The sequence below is a fragment of the Salmo salar genome, chromosome ssa09, assembly GCF_905237065.1.
Source record: "Salmo salar chromosome ssa09, Ssal_v3.1, whole genome shotgun sequence".
In the NCBI taxonomy this organism is placed as follows: Eukaryota; Metazoa; Chordata; class Actinopteri; order Salmoniformes; family Salmonidae; genus Salmo; species Salmo salar.
The window spans coordinates 117700383-117714511 of NC_059450.1; the positions used below are offsets into that span (position 1 = coordinate 117700383).

General features: G+C 41.7%; 1 long non-coding RNA gene across 1 annotated transcript in view; it reads left to right on the plus strand.

Annotated features, from left to right (window-relative positions):
• Window positions 1-9757: 9757 nt before the first annotated feature.
• The window catches only part of LOC123723808 (uncharacterized), a 140571-nt gene continuing 136199 nt past the window's right edge, over window positions 9758-14129 (plus strand). The window contains exon 1 of the long non-coding RNA XR_006771131.1: window positions 9758-10871. This is a non-coding gene — a long non-coding RNA (uncharacterized lncRNA). The remainder of the gene's footprint in view (window positions 10872-14129) is intronic.

Sequence of the window (14129 nt, forward strand, 5' to 3'; positions counted from 1 at the left end):
CAATGCATGCATTTTTAGTTCTATCAAGTTGATATTTATATCCAAAAACAGCGTTTTACTATGGCATTGATGTTGAGGAAATCGTTTCCCTCCAATAACCGGCAGTCAAGTCAGCGTCACAAATTAAATAATTAAAATTAGAAAACATTGGTAAAATATTATATTGTCATTTAAAGAATTATAGATTTACATCTTTTGAACGCAATCAACTTGCCAGATTTAAAAATAACCTTACTGGGAAATCACACTTTGCAATAATCTGAGCACTGTGCCCAGAAAAATACGCGTTGCGATACAGACTAGACGTCATGTTGGGGAGATCTAAAATCGAAAATACTATGTAAATAATCCATTACCTTTGATTCTCTTCATCAGATGTCACTTCCAGGTATCACAGGTCCATAACGAATGTAGTTTTGTTCAAAAAAGCTCATCATTTATGTCCAAAAATCTCCGTCTCGTTAGCACATGATGTAAGCCAGCCGGACTTTCGTCATGAACGAGGGGAAAAAATATATTTCCGTTCGTTCAAACATGTCAAACGTTGTATAGCATAAATCATTAGGGCCTTTTTTAACCAGAACATGAATAATATTCAAGGTGGACGAATGCATAGTCTTTTATAACGTATTGGAACGAGGGTACCCAACATGAAGTAGCGCGCCAGGTGTCTAATGGGACATCACCGTTCCATGGCTCTTGTTCGGTCAGATCTCCCTCCAGAAGACTCAAAACACTTTGTAAAGGCTGGTGACATCTAGTGGAAGCAATAGGAAGTGCCAAAATATTCCTAAACCCCTGTGTTTTTCAATGGGATAGGTTTAAAGTCAATACAACACATCAGGTATCCACTTCCTGTCAGAAAATGTCTCAGGGTTTTGCCTGCCAAATGAGTTCTGTTATACTCACAGACACCATTCAAACAGTTTTGGAAACTTTAGAGTGTTTTCTATCCATATATAATAAGTATATGCATATTCTAGTTACTGGGTAGGATTAGTAACCAGATTAAATCGGGTACATTTTTTTTATCCAGACGTGCAAATGCTGCCCCCTAGACCCAACAGGTTAAAAGAGTTTGAGCGCTAATTCCCTACCACAAAAGACCCACGAACTGCCAAGGAATGGATCCGCGACCCATTTGTCAACAAACCAGGTGAATCCAGTATGTCTATGCAAGAAGAAGATCAACTGCTGGAGATCGCAAATGACGGCGACCTTAAAAGTATGTTCGAGACAACAACTCTGCCGGTGTTCTGGATTAAAGTCACGGCAGAATACCCTGAGATCGCCACCACAACAGCATTGAAAACCCTGTTGCCATTTTCGACATCCTATTTGTGTGAAGCTGGATTTTCTGCAGTGACAGCAACCAAAACAAAATTACGGAGTAGACTTTACATAAGCAACACACTTCGGGTGTCATTGTCTCCCATTACCCCTAGATGGGACCGTCTCGTTGCAGAGAAATAAGCTCAGGGCTCCCACTGATTTAGCGTTATGGTGAGTTGTATTTTTCATGCACTTTATATTTGTTTTTGTGTTGTATCTTATTTTTAAGGCATGTTTAAACGTTACCATAGCGACCAGAGAGCGTTAGGGGTAGAGAGGACATTACTCATGTTATGTTGTTGGTGCGATGTTACGAGGACGCTGCTAATAAAGTTGCATACGAGTACACAGTGGATTCACGTTTATTATTATATTTTAAAAATACCACAGTTTTTATGCCGGTCGTATCATTTTATTTTGTGTATTTATCCGCCACACCTTAAAGGCCGGTCCGTGAAAATATTGTCTGACGTTAAACCGGTCCGTGGCCCAAAAAAGGTTGGGGACCGCTGCTTTAAAAGACGGACTCAATTTTGCTGTGGCTATGGAGAGAAATCCCACTCAGGCATGTGGGCGTTTCGAAATATATATTAAACAGAAAATATCAGGCTAGTCAGAAGGCCTAGTCAAGATACCAAGTCAGCTTTGTTTCAACGTGGCTGGGTGTAAATATTGGGGAGTTGACACATTCAACCTTGTCAGCAGTTCGGTTTTGGCTCTGTTACTCACCTTAACCCTCTCTCTACATGCAATTTTCCAGGCGAATCTGCTCCCATTCACGTGCTGATACAGTCCGTACACCCTGGCAGTCAGAGAAAGAGAGAGGAGATTAGTGAACCGTATCTGCGGACTGCATAATTAGCCATCATCTTTACTGTAATACTTTCTTTATCGCCCTGCTCCTTAGCACTTCTTTTAAGCAGTGGTTTTGAAACGTGAAGTGTGTCTGGCTTCTTAATTTCAGGACGAGGAATCAAGAGAAAAGTTAAATATAAAATGTATGAGGTTACAACTGTGCTTTTCACTGTAGTTCATTCTCCATAATTGTGTAAAACCATATTTCAGTTTTTCTGTGTTCCTAAGTGAGGTGACATTCTGCTATCAGCCAGCCTTATAAATCATGAGAAGTGTAACGTGAGTAGTGTTTCAATTCACAGGCATACAAGTTCATTATAGTATATTGACCCAATGGAGGTCTAGCTAATGGGGTCTCAACTGGGAAATGCAAATAGTGTATAATTAACCACACAAAGTGATGGGATTTAACATTAGTTAATCGGTAGTACTGTGGGTCTACATGATAGGAAGTCTTTGTATAGAATATATTTTCATTCTGCTGTACATTCCTACATGGAGCAATAAGGCACTCAACACCAATTATTTAACTTTATATACAATGGACAACAGAGCTATAAGATTTCCCATTGCGCCTGCATTATTCTGCAACTTGGCCTCGCAAACCAAATATCCTCCACTGGCACTATAGAACCAGGCCACACTCATCCACTCACAGTGTGGCATGACAAGGTTGTATGGCTACAGTATGGCATGGTAGGAGGAACCATCCAAGACGGCACCAAAACTTTGGCAGCAGTCAGTGGTTAGTGGTGCTGACTTGTATTGGCCTACTTCCCCTCGTCAGCAATAACTCTCTGACTAATTTGGGGGAAGACAAACAACAAGTGGACTGGGTCCATTATCAACCAGTACTCCCCCCCATCTGTCAGGCCAAGGAAAGTCACTTGGCACAAATATTCAGGCACAGAGTGACAGCCTCTTCCATCTGAGGAGGGATCAGCTTTTTGCTAACCTCCATTTAACATGTGAAAAAAAACTCTTAACTGCCTTATCACTGCAAAGTGAGCCATGGTCCCCCTCACTCTCACTCTTATTTTGTTCACCCTCATCTCACCTCATGAGAATGTGGGTCCTTTAAAAGACGGACTCAATTTTGCTGTGGCTATGGAGAGAAATCCCACTCAGGCATGTGGGCGTTTGGGTTTCCAAAAATATATTAAACACAGAAAGTATCAGGCTAGTCAGAAGACCTAGTCAAGATACCAAGTCAGCTTTGTTTCAACGTGGCTGGGAGTACATATTGGGGAGTTGACACATTCAACCTTGTCAGCAGTTCGGTTTTGGCTCTGTTACTCACCCTAACCCTCTCTAGTGTCAGATTTCACTTAGAAAGTGAACACTGAGCGCTCCAGTCATACAGACACATGCAATTTTCCAGGCGAATCTGCTCCCATTCATGTGCTGATACAGTCCGTACACCCTGGCAGTCAGAGAAAGAGAGAGGAGATTAGTGAACCGTATCTGCGGACTGCATAATTAGCCATCATCTTTACTGTAATACTTTCTTTATCGCCCTGCTCCTTAGCACTTCTTTTAAGCAGTGGTTTTGAAACGTGAAGTGTGTCTGGCTTCTTAATTTCAGGACGAGGAATCAAGAGAAAAGTTAAATATAAAATGTACGAGGTTACAACTGTGCTTTTCACTGTAGTTCATTCTCCATAATTGTGTAAAACCATATTTCAGTTTTTCTGTGTTCCTAAGTGAGGTGACATTCTGCTATCAGCCAGCCTTATAAATCATGAGAAGTGTAACGTGAGTAGTGTTTCAATTCACAGGCATACAAGTTCATTATAGTATATTGACCCAATGGAGGGCTAGCTAATGGGGTCTCAACTGGGAGATGCAAATAGTGTATAATTGACCACACAAAGTGATGGGATTTAACATTAGTTAACCAGTAGTACTGTGGGTCTACATGATAGGAAGTCTTTGTGTAGAACATATTCTCACTCTACTGTACATTCCTACATGGAGCAGTAAGGCACTCAACACAGCAGGCAACAATATGCATGGGGCATTTAGCCTATAGATGAGCTAGCGTGCGATTTCCCCTACATAGGCCTACAAACTCTCTCACATTGCTAAAGACAGTTAGACGTCCACTATTGAAATGTAGGCCCTAGGCTGCTATAGGCTACTTTACCCTCCACACTAAAAACATGTTGTTCAGAGTTTTGAAGTGTTTATTGCTGCTAATGTCTACACTGTAGGCCTAGCCTAGGCAACTGATAGTGGGCACTAGAGGGCTAGATTTGCACTATCATCTAGGATTGATGTGCATTCCTGGCAGTGTTGCCAACTTAGCGAGTATTCAGACCCCTCTAGCGACACATTTTCAAAAAGCGACTAGCGACAAATCTAGCAACTTTTTCTGGTGTTATTGGAGACTAATGGAGACTGACGCGAAAGTACGTATCATTCTTACTCTTCTCAACGAGCAGCGGGTGTTGCCGTGTGCCCCACCCCCGTCCCAAAGCACTCACAGGCGGCCCAGTCCTCGCGCAGCAGTCCCTCCCAGCTGCAGTCAGAGCAGGAGATGTTCACCCCTCCGCCTCCAGACTGCAAATGAATCGCGCATGCGGGAAGCCGCCGCTCGCTGATCCTGCCATGGCTTACATTCAGGGCGGGATGTAAATGTAAAAAACTAAACAAACAAAAAAAAAATTATAATAAAACTAACTCTGCCAGAGTGTCTCTTTTGGGTCACTTTTGCCGGTCCCAAGCCCGGATAAAGGAGGAGGGTTGGAATTGTGACATGGTGACATTTTTACTCACTTTTTGTCTCTCCCACAACGTTATTCCTCTCTTCTACAGCGTCCATCACAATTACATGCACATGGCCAATTATGCAAATTAGGTGATGACGTCATTTAGCGACTTCTAGCGACTTTTAGGACAGCCAATAGCTACTTTCCTTACTGAGGAATTGGCAAAACTGATTCCTGGTAATACACACGTGTCCCCCGTGGACCGGCTGGTTAATAAAGCATCCTCCACTCAGGCTGAAAGGCATAATTGTCCTCCTTAACTAGCTTTAGTAGGTGAGAAAAGGGGAAAAATATGTGTACTATCTTAATTTAAAAAAATTTTATCCACCACCGTTTTCGGATTTTCAGACAATTTAGGATGTCCCAAACCCTTGGCTGAACGTGGTGTGCAACATCCTAAGTTATTCGAAAAGGGTGGTGGAAAATGTTGTTTTATTAAGACACCATTAATAAAAGACTAAGGAGGGAAATGGTGCCTTGCAGCCTGAATGGAAGACGGTTTATGTACGAGCCAGTGCACGGGAGACATGAGTGTATTACCGGGAAATCACATCAAACCTAGACAACAGTGCATATCTAGTGCCCACTATTGGCTGCCTAGGCTACCGTAGACCTAGTTAATTAGCCTACATGTCACATTGATTTTGCAAATGCCGTTTGCCGCAATTTGGCAACATAGCTACTAATATGTCAGTCTCAGCCATATCCCCTGTAGATCATTACAGTAACGTTATTGTCGATATCTTCCGTACCTTTAAGTAATTTGAGTTTATTTCTTAGTAAAAAAAAGCTATATTTTTAGGCTACCTTTTTCACTTCCTTTTTCTCCAGGGCGCCGGGGTGACTTGCAGCGAGGGAGCGCAGTTGTCACTAGATACCACAGCCACAAAGTCCAAATTCATGAATATGTATGTATGCAAACAAAAATTTTCTTTTTAGTATTAATTTAAAGTTAGGGTTACGCATATGTCTAGCCCAGTACGTAGTGTATCGCTGCCTAGGCTACCTTAGAACCAACTTCCCCTTAGAACTTTCCTTGGCAGCCGATACCCACTGGGAACACACTAGTTGTTTCCACGTCATTTCAATTAATTTACTTTGAACCAACATGGAATAGACGTTGAATTTACATCTGTGCCCAGTACGTAGTGTATCGCTGCCAAGGCTACCTTAGAACCAACTTCCCCAATTTTAAACGGCCTACAGATATGTGGCATCGATATGAGTCAGAAACATGAATTTTAGTGTGAAAATGTACCACAAAGTGTAAATAGGATCATTTTTGTCATAAAGTCAGTCTCGTCCAAAACTGTGTTTTGTAAGTGAGTTTGTAATGACTTAGCCTACTGGAGAGTTGGGTATGGATTACGATCATGTCCCCTTGCCCTGTGTTGCCCACTAACACGAGAGAAGCAGCTGTGCTGATTGCTCTCTATCAACGGAGATCACTCAATCCAATCATAGCAGCCAGAACTTCCAGACAGTGAGACAGACATAGAATTAGGAATTAGAACACTAGTTTGGTCATAAATCTTCTTATGATGGGATAAAAGGTCAGACATTTTGGTCAGGGAGATGGTTAACCATTGATTGCAAGGGCTGTGATAAGATATTGTGTAAAATAATCAGTGTTGGGGAAGCGACTCTGAAAATATATTTTATCAAGCATATAATCTACAGAAAGATGTCCAAAGTTTAGATACACCTACTCATTCAAGGGTTTTCTTTATTTTTACTGTTTTCTACATTGTAGAATAATAGTGAAGACATCAAAACTTTGAAATAACACACATGGAATCATGTAGTAACCAAAAGCATTTTTAACAAATCAAAATATATTTTATATTTGAGATTCTTCAAAGTAGCCACCCGTTGCCTTGATGACAGCTTTGCACACTCTTGGCATTCTCTCAACCAGCTTCATGAGGTAGTCAACTGGAATACATTTCAATCAACCGGTGTACCTTGTTAAAAGTACATTTTTTGAATGTATTTTCTTCTTAATGTGTTTGAGCCAATCAGTTGTGTTGTGACAAAGTTGGGGTGGTATACAGAAGATAGCCCTATTTGGTAAAGGACAGAGTCCATATTATGGCAAGAACAACTTAAAAAAGCAAAGAGAAACGACAGTACATTATTACTTTAAGACATGAAGGTCAGTCAATTTGGAAAAGGTGAAAAACTTTGAAAGTTCTTCAAGTGCAGTCGCAAAAACCATCAAGCGCTATGATGAAACTGTCTCTCATGAGTACCGCCACAGGAAAGGAAGACCCAGAGTTACCTCTGCTGCAGAGGATAAGTTCATTAGATTTACCATCCTCAGAAATTGCAGCACAAATAATTGCTTCACAGAGTTCAACTAACAGACACATCTCAACATCAACTGTTCAGAGGAGACTGCGTGAATCAGGCCTTCATGTTTGAATTGCTGCAAAGAAACCACTACTAAAGGACACCAACAAGAAGAAGAGACTTGCTTGGGCCAAGCCACGCGAGCAATGGACATTAGACCCATGGAAATATGTCCTTTAGTCTGATGAGTCCAAATTTGAGATTTTTGGTTCCATCCGCCATGTCTTTGTGAAACGCAGAGTAGGTGAACGGATGATTTCTGCATGTGAAGCTGGATGAGCGAATGCCATGAGCGTGTAAAGCTATCATCAAGGCAAAGGGTGGCTACTTTGAAGAATATAAAATATATTTAGATTTGTTTAACCTGTTGGGGATAGGGGGCAGTATTTGCACGGCCGGATAAAAAAACGTACCCAATTTAATCTGGTTACTACTCCTGCCCAGTAACTAGAATATGCATATAATTATTGGCTTTGGATAGAAAACACCCTAAAGTTTCTAAAACTGTTTTAATGGTGTCTGTGAGTATAACAGAACTCATATGGCAGGCAAAAACCTGAGAAGATTCCTTACAGGAAGTGGCCTGTCTGACAAGTTCTTGTTCTTCTTGGCTGTGTTTATTGAAAACTGAGGATCTTTGCTGTAACGTGACACTTCCTTCGGCTCCCATAGGCTCTCAGAACCCGGGAAAAAGCTGAATGATGTAATTCCAGCCTCTGGCTGAAAAACATTAGCGTGTTTGGATAGTGGCCGGTCAGAGTACCATCAGACTGAGGCTCGTGCACGAGTCGACCCCATGTTTTATTTTCTTTCGTCTTTGAACGTAAACACGCTTTCCCGGTCGGAATATTATCGCTTTTTTACGAGAAAAATGGCATAAAAATTGATTTTAAACAGCGGTTGACATGCTTCGAAGTACGGTAATGGAATATTTAGAATTTTTTTGTCACGAAATGTGTCGTGCGCGTCACCCTTCTTTACCATTCGGATAGTGTCTTGAACGCACGAACAAAACAGAGGATATTTGAACATAACTATGGATTATTTTGAACCAAACCAACATTTGTTATTGAAGTAGAAGTCCTGGGAGTGCATTCTGACGAAGAACAGCGAAGGTAATAACATTTTTCTTATAGTAAATCTGACTTTGGTCAGGGCTAAACTTGGTGGGTGTCTAAATAGCTAGCCCTGTGATGCCGGGCTATCTACTCAGAATATTGCAAAATGTGCTTTCACCGAAAAGCTAATTTAAAATCGGACATAGCGAGTGCATAGAGGAGTTCTGTATCTATAATTCTTAAAATAATTGTTATGTTTTTGTGAACGTTTATCGTGAGTAATTTAGTAAATTTGCGGGGGGTATGCTAGTTCTGAACGTCACATGCTAATGTAAAAAGCTGGTTTTTGATATAAATATGAACTTGATTGAACAAAACATGCATGTATTGTAAAACATAATGTCCTAGGGCTGTCATCTGATGAAGATCATCAAAGGTTAGTGCTGCATTTAGCTGTGGTTTGGGTTTATGTGACATTATATGCTAGCTTGAAAAATGGGTGTCTGATTATTTCTGGCTGGGTACTCTGCTGACATAATCTAATGTTTTGCTTTCGTTGTAAAGCCTTTTTGAAATCGGACAGTGTGGTTAGATTAACGAGAGTCTTGTCTTTAAAATGGTGTAAAATAGTCATATGTTTGAGAAATTGAAGTAATAGCATTTCTCAGGTATTTGAATAACGCACCACGGGATTCAACTGGCTGTTGAGTAGGTGGGACGATTTCGTCCCGCCGACCCTAGAGAGGTTAACACTTTTTTGGTTACTACATGATTCCATATGTGTTATTTCATAGTTTTGATGTCTTCACTATTCTACAGGGTAGAAAACAATAAAAAATAAAAACACTTGAATGAGTAGGTGTGTCCAAACTTTTGACTGGTACTATATATATTTTTGGTCTTGAGAACTTGAAGGCATTAGTCCATGATTTAAGCTACTTTCTGTAACTTTATTCACTAAATCTTGCACCTTGGAAATAATCTAGCCTTCTGTGCCTAACTCTCCTCGGGTGAGACATGGTACCCTTTGCCAGGCCTATAAAAAAGAATAATGCAATAATTTAATATAAGACTTAATTTAAAGGTATTAATGGCAATTAGAGATATATGATGACAGCCTGGGCACAATAATCAGCATTCAATCTAAGGGAGGTCCATGTAGGCCTACAAGGACCAAGGAAACATTAGGATTTACAATCATGAGGGACTGACATTATTATTATTAGGCTACACATGCTGAAAATGCTGAATTCATTACATTTAAATTCACAAGCGCGTATCTCATTTAAATTCACAAGTGCATTGCCACCAGTGAGTGCATCGCTCCCTCCCTCTCGTGCACAGCTCAGTTCCCCTCCCTCTCTGCATCTCATGTTTTAGTGAAAACCATTAGCCTACATGGTATTCCCAACGAGGCACAATGCAACACCTCCACACCAGCTCATTTTAACTAAATTCACGGTTTGACTTGAAGACATGGAAGTGAATAAGATAGGTTTCTCTCTGAAAGCTACTTACTTGGTCAGCAAGTAGGCCCACAAGGAGAGACGCGGAAAGTACTCGATGGTGGGAATGAGGAGGAAAGACATCGGACTGGGCGTGCCGCTGCAAGTCCGGAGTTGAGATTGCATCTCACCCCACCCGCTCGCTCACCTAGGGGTGATCCACAGAATTGTTGTGTAAATCATTCACGGTCATTTGTTATTCGCCCAATAACCTCATTGAGACGTATATCAGGTGACAGCGATGTAATTCCTTGATATAGCAAATTCCTATAGGTTGTTTTACTTTCACTGGATTTTTTTTTTTTAAGTGTTGGCTTTGTATGAGGTTGTTGGAACCCAGCTATGGATTTTGGAGAAACGCTGGACACGCCTGCACCTTGTATTTTGGACAAAGTTCAAGGTTGCTGCATAATTTTTCTCCAAAATGCATGAGTGATTGTTTTTGGATAACGGTACCGTCCGTTTCAATTCACTGGAGTGTGTTTCTAACAATTGTATGTTTTCTTTGATTTTGGGGGAGAACGGACAACACGTTTCAAAGAACGTTGTGCCAGGAACCATTGGATAAATGTGATCAGCATGTTAGTCAAGGACATTTTGCACTGCAACCGAGGTGCGAAGAGGCATTGCTACCCAGCACAGATGAAACCGAATCGATTGACTAAAACCCCCTTATAGTAGTAACTTTACACTATTATATCTTTGTTATTCCTGTGCGTTTTCCAGCGTGTGTTTGCTATACCTGTGGCCGGTGGTGGTACCTGAAGCTTGTCTCCTGTCTGGGTGTGCGTCTTTTCGCGTTCAGAAATTTCCCTGCGCTGCCCGACTGGCGTTGCTATAGAGCAACCCTACGCCGTCTCTGTATCACCCCGGGCAGGAACGGATCCATCCGTGTGGGGACAGAAGTGCAAAGTTGGACGCTAATCGCCAGGCACCGTGCGTTCGAGAGCGGGATCTTTCGACTTTGAGGGACTGGAGAGAGGGCTCAAACCAAAAAGGTAGGCTAATTGATAACGTATTAATCATGTAAACGTGTTCGAAAATGAAATGGCGGTTTCTGCGACTTGGAATGCAATTTCGCATGAGAACAGCCCTGAACATTGCTGCATTTTTATTAGTTGAAGAATTACCGGCATGCACTACTGATGATAGCATGGACCGCCATCCTTGTGCCAACATGCATTCTAATATTTGACGTCCATTTGATTAAATATAGTATATTTGTGCACGAATGAGTATGTTTTCCATTCTAGCTAATATTGCACGAACATGTGAATTTATGTTTTGTAAGCATATTTACGTTATCAAAGCAAGGTATTTTATGCAGTGTCTCAATGATGTACAGAAATGAGTGAAACACTAAAACATGTTTAGGCCTAATTGGTGTCATTTACGAAATTGTGTGCTTTGTGGTTGCCAGAGCTTCCTGCAATCCTGACCGCATTGGAATGCGTTAGCTCTGTTGGAATGAGGACACATTTTATGTATGTTTAAATTGCTTTTGTCCTTGCAGTGACTAGCTATATAGGGGCGAAAGAAACAGCAAGGAATGTGGTTGGTAAGGTAGACTACACTGAAATCAGAACTAGTACTGTTCTCGCTGGCAGATGTGGCTGGGTGAGACTTTTCAGCACCATGGACAGCTCTCCAACGTTAGCAATGAGTTCCTGACGAATTGGCTGTATGAGACTCTCGGTGCAATAGACAGCTCCCGAAACGGTATCCTTGAAACTTTACCGTTTTGAGAGCCAGAGGTCATTATGTATTTTACGCTGCATCATGATCAAATGAATAGTCATGAATATATTAGTTATCTGCTGCAAAAACAAACGATAGATAATATATAACTGTGACTCAGGCGATGTGTCTGCCTCGATAACGGTCATATGGAGCATTACAAGGTGCTCTACTTTATATCACTCGCACTTCACACCCACACACTTATTCTCACAGAGACGGCCTCACACACAGACAAAAAAACCACTCAGCACCTAGCCTACATACTCTCATGTACGAAATGTAGTGAGTGCACTTCTATCTCAGCTAAATCACTAATCTTCAGGCATCAGCGATTAGGGCGTCATTTGATTTGAAGGTCATATCTGACACAATTCTGATAGCCTTTTTGAAATATGACGTGTCTCTAATGTGCACCAATTAGCATTTTCGTTTCCATTGTGACAGCCTTGCCTCTAGGTCAGCCAGCACCTGTGATAGCCTATTCTGGTGCCAAATATGGATAGGTTTGTATTTCGCATAGAGGATGACTATTGGTGAGCTGAATATGAAAAGCTCTCAATAATATTCAGGCCCTGTAGACTAATAGACACAAGATAGATTTTAGCAATTTTCATTTTAAACCTCATAAAAAGGCCAAATGACTTTATTGACCAGTCAATAGCTGAAGACCACTTTGCTGCCTGGTGTTAGAGTTTGTGCCTCCTTGGGGAGGGACTGCGCAGGATGAAGGCTGAACCATTGTCATGAGAGTGCCTGTGTGTGTGTGTGTGTGTGTGTGTGTGTGTGTGTGTGTGTGTGTGTGTGTGTGTGTGTGTGTGTGTGTGTGTGTGTGTGTGTGTGTGTGTGTGTGTGTGTGTGTCTAGGTTATATTTTATGTACTGCTGTAGCTCAGAAAAAGCATGTTGACACCTTCCTAGCAGTGTGTGTGTGTGTGTATGTGTGTGTTTGTGTGTGTGAGTTCCAACTCATAGCCCATGGGTGGGATTAGGTGGACACGGCTGGTGCTAACAAAAATGCATTTGTACCTGGCTACTCCAGGCTGTCTGGTGTTCTGTGCCTGCCCAGAGCGGGCTCTCTGTCAGTAGGGTGAGAATTAGAACAGAGTTGCCCATTATGGTGGAATAGACACCCTGAGGCATATGGATCCGCTCTCTCTCTTCATTCCCTCCCCAGTCAAGACCACGCCTCCCCAGCCCAGCTCAGCAACGGTTCATGCCCTTGACTATCCCACATTGTGTTAAGTGTGGGCTGTGCAGTCCTATTGTGTCTGTTAACATTCGAGACAGCTGTGAAGATGGAGTTAGTGGGTAGGTAGGGACCTAACAGGGCCTAGTCTTGCGCTTTTGTGAGGCAGGTCAGGTTGTAGTGGATTAGCTTCACTGTTACAGCCTGCTTTGATCCATAGAGTCTGGCATCCAGCAAGCAACTCTCTCCATGCGCTACCTGAATGAATTTCACCTGTAGTCACACAATGGAATACAAACTGAGACTTGCTGTTGGTTTAGGGTGGTTTTATTACAATGTAGGTGTATTATTGTGAATTACCCATGCAGGGAATTATTTAGAACAGCTAGGTTGGTAAGGTGAATCCCTTATAGATTTAGCCTTTTTGCGGTCCATCATGGTCAGTCAAACACAATACACACACAGCGATAGCTCAAGGGAGTTTTTACTTTAACTCCCAGCCTTCCCTTCTTTCCATCAAAGCTGAAGACTTGGCACATGTTAAATAACTTGTCTGAACTACCCCGCATGGAAATAAACCTGAAATAGACACACTCACTCATTGCAGTCTCTTCCCTGCTTTCAGGGTGTGTAAATATCGCCCTCTGATTCAACTCCTGTAAACAGGTACCCCATGCTGGGGCACTATATAGATTAGAAAAGGGGAATTACAAGGGGAGAAAAGGGATAGAATGCATACCGTTGCTACCATCATTGCACCATAAGACATCATGGGGGAAAATGTCTAAGGCTTTGAGAGTGACCGTGGATAAATGGCACCCAATTATCTCAATCACCGTTGTGTGAACAGTGGCGTGGTTGCTGTCAGCATTAAGATAAAAATAGACTGTGTGAACCACAAATCTACAGCATTGCGGCTGCAGCCCATACTGTCCTGTTGTAATTGGCTGGGGTTTGTTTTCTCATTGTTTTGGGCAAGTGTAATCCTCTTTTGCAACTGTTATAGGGAAAATGTGTATGCTTCAGTCAGTAGCCTAATCGGGTTGATGAACTTCAGATGTGGGCAGAACTCATGTAGAAGGGTGACATTTCCCATCCGCAATAGGCATGAAATTAATGCATAAACCAAACTCAACAGCTTGCAAGCATGAGCTCATACACAATTTGATACATAAAAAAAATAAAATGTTTTATTGTCACACACTTGATAGGTGCATCGAAACATGATGTTTTACAGCCATAGTAGTATGGCACCCCTGGAGCAAATTAGGGTTAAGTGCCTTGCTCAAGGGCACATCAACAGATTTTTACTTTGTCAGCTCAGCTATTTG